Source organism: Myotis myotis, unplaced genomic scaffold (assembly GCF_014108235.1).
Source record: "Myotis myotis isolate mMyoMyo1 unplaced genomic scaffold, mMyoMyo1.p scaffold_m19_p_2, whole genome shotgun sequence".
In the NCBI taxonomy this organism is placed as follows: domain Eukaryota; kingdom Metazoa; phylum Chordata; class Mammalia; order Chiroptera; family Vespertilionidae; genus Myotis; species Myotis myotis.
This window is the reverse complement of record NW_023416324.1, coordinates 112,041,244-112,056,975: the sequence shown is the minus strand read 5'-3', so window position 1 is coordinate 112,056,975 and position 15,732 is coordinate 112,041,244. Positions and strand designations below refer to the sequence as shown.

The window sequence follows — 15,732 nt, the reverse complement described above, 5'->3', positions numbered from 1 at the left end:
GGATAGTTGTAAGGAGCCTCTGGGACAGCTCAAGCGTACCAACATCAGAATTATAGGGGTGCCCGAAGATGAGAGAGAGCAAGATATTGAAAACCTATTTGAAGAATAATGACAGAAAACTTCCCCCACCTGGTGAAAGAAATGGACTTACAGGTCCAAGAAGCACGGAGAACCCCAAACAAAGGAATCCAAAGAGGACCACACCAAGACACATCATAATTAAAATGCCAAGAGCAAAAGATAAAGAGAGAAATCTTAAAAACAGCAAGAGAAAGAAACTCAGTTACCTACAAGGGAATACCCATACGACTGTCAGCTGATTTCTCAACAGAAACTTTGCAGGCCAGAAGGGAGTGGCAAGAAATATTCAAAGTGATGAATACCAAGAACCTACAACCAAGATTACTTTATCCAGCAACGCTATCATTCAGAATTGAAGGTCAGATAAAGAGCTTCACAGATAAGGAAAAGCTAAAGGAGTTCATCACCACCAAACCAGGATTATATGAAGTGCTGAAAGGTATCCTTTAAGAAGAGGAAGAGGAAGAAAAAGGTAAAGATACAATTTATGAACAAACAAATATGCATCTATCAACAAGTGAATCTAAGAATCAAGTGAATAAATAATCTGATGAACAGAAAAAAAAAATAAGTCTTTTATCCATTTTGAGTTTATTTTTGTGTTATGGTGTGAGTTGGTGATCTAGTTTCATCCTTTGCATGTATCTGTCCCAATTTTCCCAACACCATTTATTGAAAAGACTGTCTTGACTCCATTGTATGCTCTTGCTGCTTTGTCGAATATTAATTGGGCATAGTGGTTTGGGTCGATTTCTGGGGTCTCTATTCATTCCATTGATCCATATGTCTGTTCTTGTGCCAGTACCAAGCTGTTTTAAGAACAGTGGCTTTGTAATACAGTTTGATATCTGGTATTGAGATCCACCTACTTTGTTCTTTCTCAGATTGCTGCAGCTATTCGGGGTCTTTTTTTATTCCAGATGACTTTTTGGAACGTTCGTTCTAGATTTGTGAAATATGCCGTTGGTAATTTAATGGGGATTGCATTGATCTATAAATTGCTTTGGGTAGTATGGCCATTTTAATGATGTTGATTCTAGCAATCCATGAACACGGTATACTCTTCCATCTGTTTATGTCTTCCTCTATCTCTTTTTTCAGTGTCCTGTAGTTTTCAGCATATAAGTCTTTTACCTCCTTAGTTAAGTTATTCCTAGGTATTTTAATTTTTTTGGTGCAATGGTAAATGGGATTGCTTCTGTAGTTTCACTTTCTGTAAGTTCACCATTGGTGTAAAGAAATGCCATGGATTTCTTAGCATTAATTTTGTATCCTGCTACATTGCCGAATTCATTTATTAAGTCTAATAATTTTTTGATGGAGTCTTTAGGGTTCTGTATGTACAGTATCATGTCATCTGCAAATAAGGACAGTTTTACTTCTTCTTTTCCAATCTGGATGCCTTTTATTTCTTCTTCGTGTCTGATCGCAACGGCTACTACTTCCAGTACTATGTTGAACAGGAGTGGTGAGAGGGGGCATCCCTGTCTTGTTCCTGTTTTTAGGGGGAATGGTTTTAGTTTTTGCCCATTGATTATGATGTTGGCTGTGGGCCTGTCATATATGGCTTTTATTATGTTGAGGTATGATCCCTCAATTCTTATCTTGCTGAGAGTTTTTATCAAGAAAGGGTGTTGGATTTTGTCAAATGCTTTTCCCGCATCAATTGATATGACTATGTGGTTTTTTTCTCTCAATTTGTTTATGTGATGTATCACGTTTATTGATTTGCAGATATTGTACCATCCTTGCATCCATGGCATAAATCCTACTTGGTCATGGTGTATGATCTTTTTGATGTACTGCTGGATCCGATTTGCTAGGATTTTGTTGAGGATTTTGGCATCTATGTTCATGAGGGATATTGGCCTAAAATTCTCTTTCATTGTATTGTCTTTATCTGGTTTTGGGATTAGGGTGATGTTGGCTTCATAGAATGAGCTGGGAAGTGTTCCTTCCTCTTGGATCTTTTGTAGTAGTCTGAGGAGGATAGGTTTTAGGTCTTCCTTGAATGTTTGGTAAAACTCCCCTGTGAAGCCATCTGGCCCCGGGCTTTGCTTGCTGGAAGCTTTTTGATTACTGCTTCGATTTCCTCCATAGATATTGGCCTATTGAGATTTTTAGATTCTTCCTGGTTAAGTTTGGAAGGTTGTATTTATCTAGGAATATGTCCATTTCCTCCAGGTTGTCTATTGTTTTGGAGTAGAGTTGTTCATAGTATTTTCTAACAATCCTTTGTATTTCTATGGGGTCTGCTGTTATTTCTCCTCTTTAATTTCTGATTTTGTTTATTTGGGTCCTCTCTCTTTGTTTCTTGGTGAGCCTGGCTAGAGGTGTATCAATCCTGTTTATCATTTCAAAGAACAAGCTCTTGGTTTTGTTGATCTTTTGTATTGTTTTTTTGGTCTCTATGTCGTTTATCTCCGCTCTGATCTTTGTTATTTCCTTCCTTCTGCTTACAGTGGGCCTTTTTTGTTGCTCTCTTTCTAACTCTTCGAGTTGTAGAGTTAGGTCATTTATTCTCATTGTTTCTTGTTTCTTGCAGTAGGCTTGTAGAGCTATGAACTTCCCTCTCAAGACTGCTTTTGCTGTGTCCCATAGGTTTTGGATTGTTGTGTTTTCATTGTCATTTGTTGCCATGATGTTTTTTATTTCTTCTTTGATCTCACTGGTAACCCAGTCGTTGTTTAATAGCATGCTATTTAGTCTCCATGTGTTTGATTTTTTTGGATTGTTTTTGTTGTAGTTGATTTCCAGTTTTATGCCTTTGTGGTCTGAGAAGATGCTTGATATGATTTCAATTTTCTTGAATTTGAAGAGACTTTGTCTGTGACCCAATATATGGTCTATCTTTGAAGATGACAAATGTGCACCTGAGGAGAATGTATATTCTGTGGCTTTGGGGTGAAATGTTCTGAAGATGTCAATTAATTCCATCTGATCTAGTGAGTCATTTAGGATTGCTGTTTCTTTGCTGAGTTTCTGTTTATAGGATTTGTCCAGTGGAGATAATGGGGTGTTAAGGTCCCCTACTATGATTGTATTGCTGTCAATCTCTCCCTTGATCTCTTCCAGAAGATTTCTTACGTATTTGGGTGCTCCTATATTGGGTGCATAGATATTTACCAGAGTTATTTCTTCTTGTTGGACTGCTCCCTTTAGTATTATGAAGTGGCCTTCTTGATCTCTTTTTATGTCCTTCACTTTGAGATCTAATTTGTCAGATATAAGTATTGCTACCCCGGCCTTTTTTTCACTTCCATTGGCCTGAAAAACCTTTTTCCATCCCTTCACCATCAGTCTGTGTGCATCTTTTTTTCTGAGGTGGGTTTCCTGTAGACAGCAGATATATGGGTCATGTTTTCTTATCCACTCATTTACCCTATGCCTTTTGACTGGGGAATTTAATCCATTTACATTTAAAGTTATTATTGATTGAAACTTGTTAGTCGCCATTTTTGTTCTTTACCGCTGCATTCCTTCTTTGTTTCCTGCTTTTTCTATTTGCAGCAGACCCTTTAGCATTTCTTGCATTGCTGGTTTGGTTGTAATGAACTCCTGTAGACCGTTTTTGTCTGTGAAGCTCCTGATTTGACCCTCAATTTTGATTGATAGCCTCGCTGGGTATAGTATTCTTGGATTCAGACCCTTCCTTTGCATGACATTGTATATTTCATTCCATTCTCTTCTTGCCTGATGTGTTTCTGTTGAGAAATCGGTCGCTAGTCTGATGGGGGATCCTTTGTAGGTAACTTTCTGTCTCTCTCTGGCTGCTTTTAAGATTCTTGCTTTGTCGTTGGTGTTTGCATATTTAATTGTTATGTGCCTTGGTGTCGGTCTTTTCGGGTTCATTTTGTTTGGGACTCTGTGAGCTTCTTGGATTTGTGTGAGTTTTTTCCTCCCTATATCAGGGAAATTTTCTGTTACTATTTTTTCAAACAGGTTTTCTATTCCTTGTTCAGTTTCCTCTCCTTCTGGCACCCCTATTATTCGGATGTTGTTTCGTTTAGCATTGTCCCAGAGTTCTCTAAGGCTCTCCTCCTCCTTTTTAATTTTTTTTTCTAGAAGCTGTTCTGTTTGGGTATTTTTTTCTACCTTGTCTTCTAGCTCGCTGATGCGGTCCTCTGCTTCTTCTAGTCTACTGTTGATGCTTTCTATTGAGTTCTTTATGGCAGTGATGTCATTTTTCATTTCTTCTTGGTTTCTCTTCATTTCCTCTTGGTTCTTCTTCATTTCCTCTTGGTTCCTACACATATTGTTGAATTGGTCTTCCATTCTTTTCATCCACCTTATGGCCATTACTCTGAATTCTTTCTCTGACAGAAAAATATGGAACGCTTCACGAATTTGCATGTCATCCTTGCGCAGGGGCCAGGCTAATCTTCTCGGTATCGTTCCAATTTTAGTATATGTGCTGCTGAAGCGAGCACCTTAATATTATTCTTAGCAAGTGATTGCTTTCCTCTTTCTCTATGTTTATTTTATCTTATTTACTTTTACTATCTGACCATGAAAGAGAATTACAGGTCAATATCCCTCGTGAACATAGATGCCAAAATCCTCAACAAAATCTTAGCAAAAAGGATCCAGCAGTACATCAGAAAGATCGTACACCATGACCAAGTAGTATTTATCCCAGGGATGCAAGGATGGTACAATATGCGCAAGTCAATAAACGTGATACATCACATAAATAAGTTGAGAGAAAAAAACCAAATAGTCATATCAATTTGATGCAGAAAAAGCATTTGACAAAATCCAACACCCTTTCTTGATCAAAACTCTCAGCAAGGTGTTAATAGAAGTATCATACTTCAACATAATAAAAGCCATATATGACAAACCCACAGCCAACATCATACTCATTGGGCAAAAACTAAAACCATTTCGCTTAAGAACAGGAACAAGACAGGGACGCCCACTCTCACCACTCCTGTTTAATATAGTATTGGAATTATTAGCCATTGTGATTCGACAAGAAGAACAAATAAAAGGCATCCAAATTGGAAAAGAAGAAGTAAAACTGTTCTTATTCTCAGATGACATGATAGTGTACATAAAAAACCCTAAAGACGCCATAAAAAAACTATTAGACTTAATAAATGAATTTGACAATGTAGCAGGATGCAAAACTAATGCCAAGAAATCTATGGGATTTCTATATACCAATAGTGACCTTACAGAAAGAGAGGCTAAAATAGCAATCTCATTTACCATCACAGCAAAAAAATTAAGCTACCTAGGAATAAACTTAACTAAAGAGGTAAAAGACCTCCACCCAGAAAACTATAGGATGTTGAAAAAAGAGATAGAGGAAGACATAAACAGATGGAAGAACATACCATATTCATGGATTGGTAGAATCAACATCATTAAATTGTCCATACTATCCAAAGCAATCTATAAATTCAATGAAATCCCCATTAAGATAACAATGGCATATTTTACAGACCTAGAACGAACTCTTCAAAAATTCGTCTGGAATAAAAAAAGACCCCGAATAGCCACAGCGATCCTGAGAAAGAAGAACAAAGTAGGTGGGATCTCAATACCAGATATCAAGCTATATTACAAAGCCACTGTTCTCAAAACAACTTGGTACTGGCACAAGAACAGACATATAGATCAATGGAATAGAATAGAGAACCCAGAAATCGGCCCAAACCAATATGCTCAATATTTGACAAAGGATGCAAGAACATACGATGGAGTCAAGATAGTCTCTTCAATAAATGGTGTTGGGAAAATTGTACAGATACATGCAAAAAAAAAATGAAACTAGACCACCAACTTACACCATACACAAAAAGAAACTCAAAATGGAGAAAGGACTTAAATGTAAGACAGGAAACCACAAAAATCTTAGAAGATGCCATAGGCAACAAAATAGCAGACATCTGTCATAGTAATATTTTTACTGATACAGCTCCTAGGGCGATGAAAACTAAGGAGAAAATAAACAAATGGGACTACATCAAAATAAAAAGCTTCTGCACAGCAAAAGAAACCATCAACAAAACAACAAGAAAGCCCACTCCATGGGAGAACGTATTTGCTAATGTTATCACCGATAAGGGTTTAATCTCAAACATTTATAGGGAACTCATACAACTTAACAAAAGGAAGACAAACAATCCAATCAAAAAATGGGCAAAGGACATAAGTAGACACTTTTCAAAAGAGGACATTCAGAAAGCCAAGAGACATATGAAAACATGCTCAAAGTCACTAATCATCCGAGAGATGCAAATCAAAACAACAATGAGGTACCATCTCACACCTGTCAGAATGGGTATCATCAACAAGTCAACAAATGACAAGTGCAGGAGAGGATGCGGAGAAAAAAGAACCCTCCTGGACTGCTGGTGGGAATGCAGACTGGTGAAGCCACTATGGAAGACAGTATGGAATATCCTCAAAAAATTAAAAATGGAACTCCTGAAGAACCAGCTCTGGATAGGACTAAGGCGAGCCAGACTGAGGAGTAGAAGAACCTAAGGACCTTCACTACTGCAAATTTTTTTTTTCTTTTTTCACCTTTTAACTAAGAAACCAATTTTTTTTCTTCTTCTTTTTCCATCACCTGATTTTACCCTTTTAATTACTACATTTTTATTCTTAACCAGTATTATTACTGCTACCATTTTACCATTTTTTAAAGTGCCATTGTATTTTCTCTTTATTTTATTTTGGGATTAGTGTTCTCCATTCTATTTTCATCGTTCCTTTAGCAACAATTTTCCCTACCTCAATTTTACCTCTATGCTAAAACCCTCTCCCTCACTTTTCCCCTTTTGTTTTCCTGTTTCTCTAAGCCTATTCCTGCTTTAGATTTTCCCTATTCCTTCTGTTTATCTCCTGTCAAAATTTCACCCTACTTATATATCCTATTTCCAATCCACTGCTCTAAATCCTTATACACATATCCCTTATCTTTTTTCCCTATCCAAAATTTTTTTTTCTTCTTCTTTTATCTTTCTATTGTTTTGTTGCTGTTTGCTTGATTGTTGAGTATATTGTTTTTGTTGTTGTTGTTGTTTGTTTGTTTGTTTGTTTTGTGTGTGTCTGTGTGTGTGTGTGTTTTAGGACTGGTTGTGAGGATATTTGTCTTTTTCTTTTTCTTTTTTTCTGCTGGTTTTTCCCCTCCATCCACCCGCCCGCCCCCCGCCCCCCCCCCCCCCACGGTTACTTTTGTGCTTCTGTTTTCCCTTGCCTCTCTTGATATTATTGGTTGTTTCTAGTTTGCATTCATCTCCAGGGAACTGTTGCTGAAATTTGTTGGGGTTAGTGGTGGTTCTATAAGAGTTTTCTCCTCATATAAATAGTCTCTTCCCCTCTTCTATTTCAGTCTCTCTTTTGGCTCTTTTTTTTTTTTCTTTTTTCTTTCTTTCCCCCCCCCCTCCTTTTTCCCAATTTCATTTTTGCACTCCTTTCCCCCCCCACTTTTCTTTTCTTTTCTTTTTTCTCTTTTATCTTTTTCTCTTCTGTCTTCCTTATCCCCTAATTCTCTTAATTCGGGTGGTCACCTTTATGTGGGATTATTAATATCATGAGTATATTTGTGTTTAGTGCCTGGTACGTGGTGCCTTGTTGTGTTGTATTTTGTGCCTTTAAATCAATGCAGCAGATCCAAGCAACAGTAGCCTCCTGAGCACCAAACCATCTGTCTGAGGAACAGCAGCTGTAGGTGAAGCCTCCTCCCACCAGCCAGAAGAGCCACCACAGCTGTGAACAGCACCCACCAGAGGAGCTGCTGCCAACTGAGGAGAAGCTGCTACCGCAACCACCTGAGGAGCAACCACAGCCCAAGGAGCCACTGCCACCCAGGGAGCAGCCACTGAACGACTCAACGTCTAGATATGTCAGTGAGATCAAACATGGGTAGACAAAGAAAACCCCAAAGGAAAGAAAAGAAGGACTTGCCAGAAAAGCAGGTAAGTGATAAAGAGGCATGCAACATGACAGAAATAGAATTCAGAGTAAGGGTCATAGAGTGCATAAACCGGATGGAGGAAAAAATCAAAAACATATGCAAAAAGCTAGAAGAAACAGATGAAAAAGTCAACAACTTAAGTAAGACCCAAGAAGAAATGAAGAGCAATATAGCTGCAATAAAAAACACCATGGAAAGTATCAACAGTAGAGTAGGAGAAGCGGAGGACCGAATTAGTGAATTAGAAGACAAGGAAGCAAAACACACCCAAACTGTACTGCAATTGGAGAAAAAAATTAAAAGACGGGAGGAGAGCCTAAGGGATCTTTGGGAAAACATGAAACGAAACAACATATGAATAATAAGGGTGCCAGAACAACAGAAAGATGAACAAGGATTAGAAAACCTATTTGAAGAAATAATAACAGAAAACTTCCCTGAGGTGGGGAAGAAAAAAGTAACACAAGATCAGAGAGTCCCAAACAAGGTGAACACAAAAAGAACCACACCAAGACACATCATAATTAGCATGGCAAATGTTCAGGACAAAGAGAGAATCTTACAGGCTGCAAGAGAGAGATGGAGAGTTACATACAAGGGATCTCCTATTAGATTATCAAATGATTTCTCAACTGAAAAACATCAGGCCAGAAAAGAATGGACGGAAATTTACAAAGTGATGCAAAGCAAAGGACTGAATCCAAGAATACTCTATCCAGCAAGGCTATCATTCAAAATTAAAGGGGAAATAAGAAGCTTCACAGCAAAAAAAAAAAAGGCTAAGGGAGTTTATCACCACCAAGCCAGCAATGCAAGAAATGCTAAAGGGACTGGTATAAAAATAAGAAATAAAAAGCTCAGAAAGAAAACAGCCACACAAAAACAGAAATGCCTACAAACAAGAACCTTTCAATAATAACTTTAAACGTAAACGGAATAAATGCTCCAACCAAAAGACATCGACTGGCTGAATGGATAAAAAAACATGACCCATACATCTGCTGTCTACAAGAGACCCACCTCATTAGAAGGGACTCACACAGACTGAAAGTGAAGGGATGGAAAAATATCTTTCAGGCAAATGGAAAAGAAAAGAAAGCTGGGGTAGCAATACTTAATTGGACAAAATAGACCTCAAAGTGAAGGCCATAATAAGAGATAAGGAAGGCCACTTCATAATACTAAAGGGATCAATATAACCAGAAGATATAACCCTGGTAAACATATATGCACCCAATGCAGGAGCAAAGAAATTCATAAAAAAAACTCCTGGAAGATATCAAAGGAGAGATCGACCACAATACAATCATAGTAGGGGACTTTAATACACCACTGACATCACTGGATAAATCCTCTAGACAAACAATCAGCAAAGAAACAGCAATCCTAAATGACTCACTAGATCAGATGGACTTAATTGACATCTTCAGAACACTTCACCCCAATGCCACCGAATATACATTCTACTCAAAGGCTTATGGGAGAGATTCAAAAATAGACCACATATTGGGTCACAAATAAAGTCTCCCCATATTCAAGAAGATTGAAATCATACCAAGCATCTTCTCAGACCACGATGGGATAATATTAGAATTAAACTATAATAAAAACAATCCAAAATACTCAAACACTTGGAAGCTGAATAACATGTTATTAAATATTGAATGGGTTACCAATGAGATCAAAGAAGAAATTAAAAACATCCTGGAAACTAATGACAATGAAAACACAACAATCCCAAACCTATGGGACACAATGAAAGCAATCCTGAGACGGAAGTTTATAGCTCTACATGCCTATCTCAAAAAACAAGAAAAAATGGTAGTAAATCATCTAACTCTACAACTCAAAGAATTACAAAGAGAGCAACAAGAAAAGCCCAGAGTGAGCAGAAGGAAGGAGATAATAAAGATTAGAGCAGAAATAAATGACATAGAGACCAAAAAAACAATACAGAAAATCAATGAAACCAAGAGCTGGTTCTTTGAAAGGATAAACAAGATTGACAAACCTCTAGCCAGACTCACCAAGAAGCAAAGAGAGAGGACCCAAATCAACAAAATCAGAAATGATAGAGGCGAAATAACAACAGACCCCACAGAAATACAAATGATTGTTAAAAAATACTATGGACAGCTCTACTCCAACAAACTAGACAACCTGGAGGAAATGGACAAATTCCTAGAAAAATACAACATTCCAAAACCTAATCAGGAAGAATCTAAAAATCTCAATAGGCCAATAACTATGGAAGAAATTGAAGCAGTCATCAAAAAGCTTCCAGCAAACAAAAGCCCAGAACCAGACGGCTTCACAGGGGAGTTTTACCAAACATTCAAGGAAGAACTAAAACCTATCCTCCTCAGACTACTACAAAAAATACAAGAGGAAGGAACACTTCCAAGTTCATTCAATGAAGCCAGCATCACCCTAATACCAAAACCAGGTAAAGACAACACAATGAAAGAGAATTACAGGCCAATATCCCTCATGAAAATAGATGCCAAAATCCTCAACAAAATCTTAGCAAATCACATCCAGCAGTACATCAGAAAGATCATACACCATGACCAAGTAGGATTTATGCCAGGGATGCAAGGATGGTACAATATCCACAAATCAAAAACATGATACATCACATAAACAAATTGAAAGAAAAAAACCACATGGTCATATCAATTGATGCAGAAAAACCATTTGACAAAATTCAACACCCATTTTTGATAAAAACTCTCAGTAAGGCGGGAGTAGAAGGATCATACATCAACATAATAAAAGCCATATATGACAGGTGCACAGCCAACATCATACTCAATGGACAAAAACTAACACCATTTCCCCTAAGACCAGGAACAAGACAGGGATGCTCCATCTCACCACTGCTGTTCAACATAGTACTGGATGTGTTAGCCATTGCAATTAGGCAAGAAGAAGAAATAAAAGGCATCCAAATTGGAAAAGAGGAAGTAAAACTGTCCTTATTTGCAGACGACATGATATTATACATACAAAACCCTAGAGACTCCATCAAAAAGCTACTAGACTTAATACATGAATTTGGCAATGTCGCAGGATACAAAATTAACCCCAAGAAATCTGAGCCATTTCTATACACCGATAGTGAACTTTCAGAAAGAGAGATTATAAAAACAATCCCGTTTACCATCGCACCAAAAAAATTAAGCTACCTAGGAATAAACTTAACTAAAGAGGTAAAAGACCTCTACTCAGAAAACTACGGGACGTTGAAAAAAGATATAGAGGAAGACATAAACAGATGGAAGAACATACGGTGTTCATGGATTGGTAGAATCAACATCATTAAAATGTCCATACTACCCAAAGCAATCTATAAATTCAACGCACTTCCCATTAAAATACCAACGTCATACTTCATAGATCTAGAACGAACTCTCCAAAAATTCATCTGGAATAAAAAAAGATCCTGAATAGCTGCAGCAATCCTAAAAAAGAACAAAGTAGGTGGGATCTCAATACCAGATATCAAGATGTATTACAAAGCCACTGTTCTCAAAACTGCCTGGTACTGGCACAAGAATAGGCATATAGATCAATGGAATAGAATAGAGAGCCCAGAAATCGGCCCGAACCAATATGCTCAATTAATATTTGACAAAGGAGGCAAGAACATACAATGGAGCCCAGATAGTCTCTTCAATAAATGGTGTTGGGAAAATTGGACAGATATATGCAAGAAAATGAAACTAGACCACCAACTTACACCATACACAAAACTAAACTCAAAATGGATAAAGGACTTAAATGTTCAACAGGAAACCATAAAAATTCTAGAAGAATCCAAAGGCAACAAAATCTCAGACATATGCCGAAGCAATTTCTTCACTGATACAGCTCCTAGGGCACTTGAAACTAAAGAGAAAATGAACAAATGGGACTACATCAAAATAAAAAGCTTCTGCACAGCAAAAGAAACCATCAACAAAACAACGAGAAAACCCACTGTGTGGGAAAACATATTTGCCAATGTCATATCTGATAAGGGCCTAATCTCCAAAATTTATAGGGAACTCATACAACTTAACAAAAGGAAGATAAACAATCCAATCAAAAAATGGGCAAAGGACCTAAATAGACACCTTTCAAAAGAGGACATTCAGAAAGCCAAGAGACATATGAAAACATGCTCCAAGTCACTAATCATCCGAGAGATGCAAATCAAAACAACAATGAGGTACCATCTCACACCTGTCAGACTGGCTATCATCAACAAATCAACAAACGACAAGTGATGGAGAGGATGTGGAGAGAAAGGAACACTTGTGCACTGCTGGTGGGAATGCAGACTGGTGCAGCCACTATGGAAGACAATATGGAGTTTCCTCAAAAAACTGAAAATGGAACTCCCATTTGACACTGTCATCCGACTTCTAGGAATATATCCCAGGAAACCAGAAACACCAATCAGAAAGGATATATGCACCCCTATGTTCATAGCAGCACAATTCACCATAGCTAAGATCTGGAAACAGCCTAAGTGCCCATCAGTAGATGAATGGATTAGAAAACTGTGGTACATCTACACGATGGAATACTATGCTGCTGTAAAAAGGAAGGAACTCTTACCATTTGCAACGGCATGGATGGAACTGGAGAGCATTATGCTAAGTGAAATAAGCCAGTCAATGAAGGAAAAATACCACATGATCTCACTCATTCATGGATAATAGAGACCATTATAAACTTTTGAATAATAGATACAGAGGCAGAGCTGCATCAAACAGATTGTCAAACTGCGGCGGGAAGGCTGGGGAGGGTTGGGGGGCAGGTGGGAGGGGGGTAAGAGATCAAGCAAAGGACTTGTGAAAAAAAAATGGAACTCCCATTTGACCCAGTGATCCCACTTCTAGGATTATATCCCAAGAAACCTGAAACACCAATCTGAAAGGGTATATGCACCCATATGTTCATAGCAGCACAATTCACCATAGCTAAGATTTGGAAACAGCCTAAGTGGCCATCAGCAGATGAATGGATTAGAAAACAGTCATACATCTACACAATGTAATACTATGCTGCTGTAAAAAAGAAGGAATTATTACCATTTGCAACAGCATGGATGGAACTGGAGAGCATTATGCTAAGTGAAATAAGCCAGTCAATGAAGGAAAAATACCACATGATCTCACTCATTTATGGGTAATAAAGGCCATTATAAACTGATGAACAAAAATATATACAGAGGCAGAGCAGCTTTGAACAGACTGTCAAACTACAGTGGGAAGGCCGGGGAGGGTTGGGGGGTGGAGGGTATGAGATCAACCGAAGGACTTTTATGCATGCATATAAGCATAACCAATGGACACAAGACACTGGAGGGTGGGGGAGGCCAGGGGAAGGTCAAGGGGGGGAAAAAAAGGAGACATATGGAATACTCTTTATAATACTTTAAGCAATAAAACAAAATTAAAAAATAAAATCAATAAAATACATTAAAAAAACTTATTTATTTATTGCTTACTTAATTACTGTCTTTCTTTGCATTTCCCCTCCCTCTTTCCTTATCTATCCTTAACCTTTCTTCCACACCAAATACATGCACACATTCATACTAGACTGGAGGCTCCAGGTCTTGTTCATTGCAATGATCCAATACAGAACAGTACAGGGTACATAGTTGGGGCTAGTATATATGTTTGAATGAATAAAATTAATTAACAGTATATCTTCATTTCAGATCAAATGTATCTTCACTTGCATACCATCCAGATTGTTTGTACCTCTTGTTATACTTTCTAGGTGTTTTGAATAACTATCATCTTCCTTATTCATGACAAACCCCTTAAGCCTGCAGCGGTTCTCAACCTGTGGGTCTCGACCCCTTTGGCGCTCGAACGACCCTTTCACAGGGGTTGCCTAAGACCATCCTGCATATCAGATATTTACATTATGATTCATAACAGTAGCAACATTACAGTTATGAAGTAGCAACGAAAATAATTTTATGGTTGGGTCACAACATGAGGAACTGTATTTAAATGGCCAGAAGGTTGAGAACCACTGCCTTAAGGTCACATTCATCACCAAATCTTCCAAGACCTAGCATATTCCATTGCATGTAAGAGGTACTCAGTAGGCCAACTAAATTAATTAAAAATTCCTAGAGAAAGAAAGAAAGAAAAAGGGCCTCCAGATGCTAAAGCAAGCTGTCCCTAAATAATTTTTAAGTCTAATTCTTATCATTCTGAGCTCTCCCTAGATAAATTTCTCAGAGAGTTTTCAAGTCTACTGATTTCATTGTTACAAGGCAACTTTTAGTGATATCAACCTACAGTAATCTAGCTTGTTTATTCAGCTACTGCAAGGCACTGGGCTAAGTCACTAGGAATAGTAAGGTGATTAAGAGCCCAGCTGATGTGCCTCAGTGGTTGAACATTCCCAGTTTGATTTCTGATCAGGGCACATGCCTGGGCTGTGGTCTTGATCCCCAGAAGGCAGCCAATTAATGTTTCTATCTCTCTATCCCTCTCCCTCTCTAAAAATTAATAAGAACATATTTCAAAAATAATTAATTAATTAATTTAAAAAGGTGATTAAGACACTGCCCCTCCCTGGGGAAGTTCAGAATCTAATGGGGGAGGTTGACAATGATGTAATAATGTAATGCAATATAAAAAAATCTTATAACTAAATAATGTATGAGCCCTGTCTGGTTTTGCTCAGTGGTTAGAGTGTCGGCCTGAGGACCGAAGGGTCTTGAGTTCATTTCCTGGCCAAGAGCATGTCCTTCAGTTGAAGGTTTAATCCCTGACACCCGTTGGGGCATGTTCTGGAGGCAACCGATCAATGTGTCTCTCTCATATCGATGTTTCTCTCTCTCTCTCTCTCTCTCTCTCTCTCTCTCTCTCTCTCTCTCTCTCTCTCTTTTTCCTCCATCTCCTTTCCCCCTTTCACTCTCTTTAAAAACCAATGGAAAAAATATCCTGGGGTGAGGTTTAAAAAAGAAATGCATGATGCAGTTGAATGAGGAATAGAGAGACAGATCAACTATCCTGGAGAGATCAAGAAGGCATCTTGAGCCCAGCTGGTATGGCTCAGTGGATTGAGCAGTGTCCCATGAACCAAGATGTCCTGGGTTCAATTCCTGGTCAGGGCACATGCCCAGGTTGTGGGCTTGATCCCTAGGAGGGGGTGTGTCTCATCGATGTTTCTATCACTCTGACTCTCCCTTCTTCTCTGAAATCAATTAAAACATATATATGTATTTTAAAAGAAGGCATCTTAAAGAGACAGTTGAGCTTTATTTTAATCTATTTTTTATTTTATTGTATTTTATTTCTCAGTTAATTTTTTGGTGAGCTAAAGTATTCACATGGTTCAAAATTTCAAAGAATATAAAGATAATACAAACAACAAACGCTGGTGAGGATGAGGAGCAACACAATCTCTCATTCATTGCCAGTGGAAACTCAGAATGGTACTACAGTCACTCTGGAAGGCAGTTTAGCAGTTTCTTACAAAACTAGACATACTCTTACCATGCTATCCATTAACCGTGCTCCTTGGTATTTACTCAAATGAGTTGAAAATGTAGGTCCACACTAAAACCTACACATGGATGTTGATAGCAACTTTATTTATAACTAGTAGCCCGGTGCACAAAATTCATGCACATTAAAAGGGAATTAATTGCCCTAACCAGTTTGGCTCAGTGGATAGAGCATCAGCTTGCAGACTCA

General features: G+C 38.0%; 1 non-coding gene across 1 annotated transcript; it reads right to left on the bottom strand.

Annotated features, from left to right (window-relative positions):
- Nucleotides 1–4,404: 4,404 nt before the first annotated feature.
- Nucleotides 4,405–4,511, bottom strand: LOC118677800. The gene has a single exon (XR_004974526.1). It is a non-coding gene; the product is annotated as a U6 spliceosomal RNA (small nuclear RNA).
- Nucleotides 4,512–15,732: the final 11,221 nt, after the last annotated feature.